General features: G+C 55.9%; 1 long non-coding RNA gene across 1 annotated transcript; it reads left to right on the forward strand.

The window, feature by feature from the left end:
* The first annotated feature begins 4,474 nt into the window (after window positions 1–4,474).
* Window positions 4,475–7,534, forward strand: LOC123383090. The gene is made up of 2 exons (XR_006592444.1): window positions 4,475–4,912; window positions 5,251–7,534. It is a non-coding gene; the product is annotated as an uncharacterized LOC123383090 (long non-coding RNA).
* Window positions 7,535–8,010: the final 476 nt, after the last annotated feature.

Consider the following 8,010-nt stretch of genomic DNA (forward strand, 5'->3'; position numbering starts at 1 on the left):
CTAGAGGTCAAGAAGGGCTGGAGAAATTGGAGTTCTCGCCCTGCAGGGTAGGGAAATCCCCTTGACATCCTAGCCTCTAGCCGTGATGTCAGAAAGACCACAATTTAAGAGTAAGGACCATGCCGTGGACCTGCCTTGTCTGAGTCCCGCCAAGTTAGAGGGGCTTGGAAAATGCCTTGAGCTTTCCACAGATCCGAGCCAACAAGGTGTGAAAACAAGCCTTTGCAAGTTCAAATGATTAACCCGTAGTTGCATGGTTTGGGCTTTCAGAGGGCGATAACGGAAGCCAGAGTTTGTACAATGTCCTTTGCGCAGTGTTCAATATTCAATAAAATTTTCAGTGGGCCTTAAAAAAAAAAAAACAACCCAGGAAAATGTAAGCCATAGTAAAAAACGAAACAAAGCAAAACACAGTTAAGAGATACCCAAACCCAAGATAGTGTATGCGGTATGCTTAGCGAAGACTTTCAAATGATCCCTGTAAATACGTTGACGTAAAGGAAAAGTAGATTTTAATGAGTGAGCAGGCGGAAAGTTTTAACAAAAAAACGTAAACTCTGACGAATTGAGTGGAAATTCTAGAACTGAAAAGAATGAATAGAAACCAAAAGTTCCCTGAAGAGACTAATTTTCTTTATTGTTTTAAAGTGTATTTATTTTGAGAGAGAGAGCGAGTGGGGGAGGGTCAGAGAGAGAGAGAGAGAGAGAGAGAGAATCCCAAGCAGGCTCCCTGCTGTCAGCCCAGAGCCCGAGGCGGGGCTCGAACTCACAAACCGTGAGATCATGACTTGAGCTGAGATTAAGAGCCCGATGCTTAACAGAGCCACCCAGGCACCCCAAAAGTTCACTGGATAGAGTTACCAACAGACTGGAGATGGCGGAAGAAAGCATCAGTGAACTAGAAGATAGACGGACACAAATGGCCCAATTGGAGGACACGGAGAGGAAGGTCCAAAGACCCAAGGCTCTGGTGGTCTGTGGGGCTGTGCAGGGGTGGACGGGGCATCGGGCGGGTCGGCGCCGGTCTGCGTGTGCAGACTTCCCAGAAGTCCCAACGTGCAGCCTTGCTCCCGCCTCGCAGGTCCCCAGTGCTCCGCGTGCGGCACCTTTTGGAGGCTCTGCAGGGTACTTTGACTCACGCCTCAGAGTCCTGCTCTGCTGCTGGCCCGTTTTCCCTCTGTTCACCTCGCTCTCCCCTCTATAACCCCGAGTTCACGACAAGCTTGCTTCACGGGAAGCCCGAATGGATTAAGTGGGCCGGAGCCGGTGAGGGGCCGGGCTCGATGTTCGGCACACAGATCACTGATGCCACATGCTATCCATTTTCACTCTCTCCCGCCTTCCCGCCCCCTCTTCCTCTTCCTTTTCCCTTCCCCTCCCGAGCATTATGCATTCATGTATTTCAGCCCCGTCAGGTTGCTTTCAGGACAGCGGGTTTGTAATTACTGCAGCATGGTGTATAATGTCTGTGGCAAATTTATTTCGTCTCATATTTCTTGTAAGTGTTGCTGATGCAGAGTGAACGCCTCAAATCACTCGGAGGCAAACAAATGAGACAGAAAACCCGCCGGTAATAAGGCTGGACCGGGAGGCACGTATATTTTGCAGAAACGGCTCTCTTCTCTGTCTTTCACCGTGTGGCCAGTTACAGTCTCATCTGGGGAGACGACAGTCTGGCCCTGTCCTTGCCAGCAGGCCTGACCCTGAGCTCAGAGGGAAGGTGGGGGTTTCACAGCCTGACCTTAGTCGACGCAACGGCCTTTGTGCACGGAGTGCGTCAGATGCGAGCTTGGAATGATCCGGGGCAGCCCTACGCAGGGGAGGGAGGCCGTGATCCAGGCCAAGGTGCGGGGCTGCCTTCTGCGAGGGCCACGCGGTGGGAGGCTGGGCCCGGGCTGGAACGCAGGCGTCCCCCGGTCCCGGGTTCCTCCCGGCCCACCAGGTCCAGGAAATCGCCCGCTTCCTGTTCCCTCTCCTTCCTGCTTCAGTCCGTGACTGTCCTGAACCCCCGGCCCGTTGGCGATGATTCTGTTTGTAGTTGTAAGTAATTAGCTCGGCAAATATGTGCGGCACACTTTGTGGTTTCAGGAGTCGGTCCAGACACTGGAGACACAGACGAATAAACCCCTGTCCCTCCCTTCCAGGGGCCCACAGGTGGTCAGGAAGACGGACATTGAACAGGCCCTCTCAATTCTGTGTGGCTGGTGGCCGTTTGGGGACAGCAGAGAAAGTAGCCCTCCAGCCTGCTTGGAGGGGTCTCCATGAGTTTCTGGGTGAAGCTGCTTGAACTGGATTCTTTAAAACAGAGGGAGGGGCGCCTGGGTGGCTCAGTCGGTCGGGCGCCTGAGTCTTGATTTCAGCTCAGGTCATGGTCCCAGGGCTGCGGGATCGAGCCCCCTGTTGGCCGATCGGAGAGCCTGCTTGACATGCTCTCTTTGACTCCCTCTGCCCCTCTGCCCCACTTGTGAGTGCTCTCTCTCTCTAAACGAAACCCATATATATAAAGAGAGGGACACAGAACTCATCAAAGAAGAATCAGAGATGAGGAGACAGAAGGAGCCCATCCAAGTGGGAAAAGAACCTGAGTCTTGTGGTGGGACTTGAATTTGAACTTGGGTCTGCTTGGGTCCAAAGGCCAAGCCGATGGGCTTCTTGGTGTGAGATGCAGCCCGAAAGCTCACACCTCAAGTCCCAAAGCCCTTCACCTTTGGAAGCGCCTGCGTGCAACACTAGGCATGAACACAAAACCACGTAGCTCTCTCAGTGTCCCCACGGACTCCATCGCGGGCGGCTCACCAGAGCCCGGGGTCCAAGCTCCTCGCCTTCCTCCCGCTCACTTTCCTCAGGGAGACCACGCTGGGGCAGTGGCGTCCAGAAGGGCAAGGCTTACGGAGCTTGGCGAAGTATTTTCACACGTCCGCAATCCTCTCCAGGAGATCACACACGGGATAATGACAGCCTTTGGGTGGTCACTCGCCCCGAGCCCGGCGAGGCGGAAAGTCCTTCAGAGACTGTGCCTTCATTGGCCGAGCCCTCAGAGCGTTCACAAAACAAGTAGGTGTTAAGTTGAGGAAATGGAGGCTCAGACAGTCGAAGAAAGCTTCCCGAGGTCACCCAGCCGCTCAACCGCAACAAGGCATAAAGCCAGGTCTGTCTGACTCCCGCCGCACGCGGCACCACGGGAGTGGGGTGGCCATTCTCTTTGGGAATCCCAAACCCTCTCTCTGCGGTCTCCGTCTGTCAACGGACAGCCCCAAAGAAGAGCAAAAACAAACTCCGTGAACAAGAATGTCCCCGGGATTTCACAGGGATCAGTGTCAAACCCCATGTGCAGGCTTAAAAAAAAAAAAAGCCTATTGCCCTTATCACAGATGGGAGAGGCCTGGCTGGGAGACGGATCAGGCGCCCACCGTCTGAGGCTTTGTTTGTGGAAGGACAGGCGTGACCCGGGCCCTCGCAGCCACACTCGGAGCCCTCGGGGAAGAGGTGGCCGTGGAGGGAATGGAAATCGCACTGTGCCGACCTCTGCTCGGCGTGCACCCCTGGAGGCCGCAGCTTTAGAGACCTCCCGTGATGAAACAGGCTGCCGGTGAGCAAACGAGCGCCCTGTCCCTGCGCGTGTGCAAGCAGACGCAGAAGGGGCGCGTGCCGGGGCAATTGTGGACGGGACGCCTACCTTGGATAGGAAGCGACTGGGCAGGTAAAGAGAAACCCAGGGGGAGGAAGAGACTGTCCGGAGGCCTCACAGAGCTCCGAGGTCAGCATCCGGGTTAGGTGTCCACGTGCAGGGTCCGAGTGGCACAAGGAACTTGGAGCGAGGTGGCACGCGGGACGCTTCGAGTCCAGAGGGCACAAGGCAGAGCCACCGCTCAGACCAAGAAGCTTCGCTGCTGGGCCTTCTGCACGCTGGGCCGCAGGGCCCTCGAGCATTTGCCTCAGAAAACCTGGATCTCCAGCGGCAATGAGCCCTGAGCTTAGAAACAGATGGGCGCGAGGCCCACGGCTCGTCCGCTTCTCCTGGGGGATTGCACCAGACCCCGGTTATCCAGGAAAGCCGCTGCTGCTGTTGGCCTTGACTGATGGACAGGGCAGCGATAAGAGGCACATTCCTGGGACTAGGGATGTGCACGGCCTGGCAGGAATAGCTGGAGGGCGTGGCCAGAAAGGGGACTCAGATACGAAGCAGACGCTGTATGCACAGGGAGACTCAGCAGGTAAGTCAACAGACGCCTCTGTGTCCAAGCTGAGAGGGGGCAAAGATTGGCTGTACCTACTGTAGGGAAGGGCAGTCTGGAAGGGTCAGAGTGGAAGCCAGATTGGTCCATTCTGTTGCAATCATTAAAAAAAATTCTCTTGAAATGTTTACTCATATTTGAGAGAGAGAGACAGAGCACAAACCGGGGAGGGGCGGAGCGAGAGGGAGACCCAGAACCGAAAGCAGGCTCCAGGCTCCTAGCTGTCAGCACAGAGCCCGACGCGGGCCTCGAACTCACGGACCGCGAGACCGTGACCTGGGCCGAAGTCGGCCGCTCAACCGACTGAGCCATTCAGGCGCGCCTTTAGTAATCTCTTTATTTTAACCGTCACGTTGGCTGACAGCGAACTGAATTCCTTTTTGGAAAACACTTCCTCATTTGGAGACTGTACGTTGAGATGCCCTCCGTCCCTGCTGCAAAGCGTGGGCTCATACCTGATACTGGTCCTATGGGGTCATCACTCAGGGCTGCACCTCACAGAGTAAGACAAGGTCAAAGGCAACAGCAAGGAGACAATCAACCAACAGTCGGTCTCATCCAGGTGCGAAGCGTCCGCCTGCCGCCTCGGAGCCGGTTTGGGCTGCAAGAAACAGAAAACGCAACTCTTCTCTGGCTTGAAAAAGAAGTGTATTGACTCAAATGACTGAAGAGCCCAGGTGTAGATCCTGGCTGCTGGGGTTTGGCTCGTGGGCAGCTTGAGTCAAATGAATTAAGAGTACGGGATTTGGGGGCGCCCGGGTGGCTGTCAATGGAGCGTCTGATTTTGATTTGGGCTTGGGTCATCGTCCCAGGATTGTGGGATCAAGCCCCATGGCGAGGTCCACGCTGATCATAGAGCCTGCTTGAGATTCTCTCCCTCTCTCTCTCTCTCTCTCTCTCTGCCCCTCTCTTCCACTTGTGCACGCTCTCACTCTCTCTCTCAAAAAAATATAAATAAGAAAAGAATATGGGATGTTAATCTTTTACACCAGTAACCACTATGTTTCATTCACAGACGGTCACTCGTTCCCTGTCCTCCCCCACGCTGCTCCCCATCTGTCCTGCACACGCATCATCGTCCTCAGTCGCGTGGCTCCCGGGGGACTCGGGCCGTGGGACTGGAGGCGAGTCGGCCTGTGTTTGTCCAGCTCAGCTGAAGTGAGGGGCGCTGCAGCTGGGAACCCCATCCCGAGGTCCGTCTCCTCGGGGATTTCGGACACAATCCAGGAGCGTCACAAACGTGCTTGATGCTGGGAAAACACAGATTCTGGTCCGGACGAAGCCAGCGTCTTCTCAGGAACGACGGGGGCTCCAAGCTGCCTCCTGGAGGAGGTTGGGAGGTTTTCACAGCTGTGGGGAAGGAACGTTACCTTCCTGGGCCGCGCCGCTTTGGTCCTGCTCGGGGATTCCCTTCCCCATGGCTGGAACCTCCGGCAGAGCAGAAGGTAGTTTCCCGCCATTCGTTCCACAAAGGCCCATCGAGTGCCAAATACGCTGTGGTTCTTGTTCTAGGGCCCCAGGGATACGAGGGGGACAAAGCAGCCAAAATCACTACCCACAGGGGCATATTTTCCAGAAGCCTCTCTTTGGCGATAATCTGCTCGTCTTGCGAGACCCGCCTCGGAAATGCGTCCTTCGTGCGGGCAGCGTTCTGTCAGTGAGAACGTGGAGTTGCTCTTCATCCATTTGTTTCAGGACAGGAAGCGAGGGACAAGGACGCAAACACGCCTGGCAAATACTCTCTGCCAAAGACCTTCTCCGGTGCTACACGCTACGGTCTCCTGAAAAGCACATGGCGGGGTTGTGTCTGGGACTCTAGCCCTTGATTCAGAGCTCGGACTCATGCAGGAAGTCAATGTGGGATTTTGAATTATGGAACCGGTGGGCAATACATGAATAAATTAAAGGGGGACCCACATGTGAATGAACCTCGTTGCGCTCTTCTCCTCTGACTGCTGATCTCATCCTCCTCCGCGGCTCTCACCCTCATCTTTGTGGAGGAAACGCTTCTACCCGTGGTTGCCAGGTACGGTTGCTCGGTCTGCACGCTGCACAAGGTTGCCAGCCCTAAAGGGGCACCATTCACACTGCAGACGTGCGCTAGCTGATATGAGAGTGTGGGCAGGGGTAGAGCTTGTGGGTCTCACCGCCGAGCCTGGGGCAGCGGGAAGGAGACTCCTCGTACACGCGGCCACGTACATGCTGGAGCCGCGTCCTGCTTTGAGCATGTTCTGGGGTTCCTCTGAAGTCCCTGCTCCCACCAAGGCCCACATCTCATCCTTGCCTAAGGATCCTGCCTCTGATGAGGGTGGCCTCATCAGGGAGGCAGTGGGACGTGCAGGGGGTGCGTGCTGCTGGCGTTGGAGTAGATGGGATGTGATGCGCGTTCACTGCTGCTTCCGATGGCCTCTGGATGCCCCCCCCACCCCTCCCCCACCAGCCGAGCTAAGCTGAGGCCACAGGGAGTCTTTTCTTCTGAGAAGAACTCTTGCCCGGCCCCTCCCCTTTACAGGAGTTATCTGATGTGGCCCGAAAGGGTATCTATTCACATTCCTGCTTTGCCCCAGGCCAGCTTGTGCCATAACGTATTCCAACTTGCCAAAAGGCAGTGAAGAAAGGGATGCCTTGAAAAATCATTTCCCAAACGTTTAGTGCCAACCTGTATAGGCCTCAAGGGCAGATCTGAATCCGCAGCCCCCTTCTGGCATCCCGCGTGCAGTTAGGAAAGATTCCGCAGCGCACCTGTGACTGCTCTGGGCCAGCGACATGGCCGAGGTCACCCCCGCCTCACCCCCCGCGGAGTGTCCCGGGGTGGAGGAGTGACCTTGTTCTACGGGAGACCGTGCGGTCACAAAGCGGCCGAGCGGGAACCAGGGGAGAGCGGTGACGGCTGAGGCTGGTGAGAAGCTGCCTGCCACCGTCACCCCCCGTGAGGACAATGGTCACAGTTTAACCGCAAAGCAGCTCCCCGTCGACCCCCTGCTTGTTCCAGGAACCGCCCCCACAGGACCCCGTCTCCAGCATTCAGCAGATCCTGCCTCGTTTGGAGCATCGCCCAAATGCTTGCTTGCCGCTCACAGCTGGGGACGGCCACATCTCCCCGCAGACCCGCGACCGAGTCTCTCCCACCCCCAAACCCGCCTTAGCGGGGTGCTGGTCCACGCGAGAGTGTTCGGCGTTTCCTCTGTTTGCCAACCGTCTCCTTTCCAGCACCTTAGCCCTGACGGAGCAAACGTGATCACAGATGGGCTCGCCGCTGCAGGTTTATGAATAAACGGCCTGCATGCATTATGATTTTACGTGCGTATTGATTTCATTCACTCAAAATATCTTACGAACAGGTAGTACCACCTTCATCGTCGTCTTCTTTTTAAAATTTCATTAAAATTTTTTTTCTTTATTTATTTTTGAGAGAGAGAGAGAGAGAGCAGGGGAGGGGCAGAGAGAGAGGGAGATGCAGAATCGGAAACAGGCTCCAGGCTCTGAGCCATCCACCCAGAGCCCGACGCGGGGCTCGAACTCACGGACCGTGAGATCGTGACCTGGCTGAAGTCGGACGCTTAACCGACTGCGCCACCCAGGCGCCCCTAAATTTTTTTTAATGTTTATTTATTTTTGGGACAGAGAGAGACAGAGCATGAACGGGGGAGGGGCAGAGAGAGAGGGAGACGCAGAATCGGAAACAGGCTCCAGGCTCCGAGCCGTCAGCACAGAGCCCGACGCGGGGCTCGAACTCACGGACCGCGAGATCATGACCTGAGCCGAAGTCGGACGC

Source organism: Felis catus, chromosome F2, assembly GCF_018350175.1.
Source record: "Felis catus isolate Fca126 chromosome F2, F.catus_Fca126_mat1.0, whole genome shotgun sequence".
Classification (NCBI taxonomy): Eukaryota; Metazoa; Chordata; class Mammalia; order Carnivora; family Felidae; genus Felis; species Felis catus.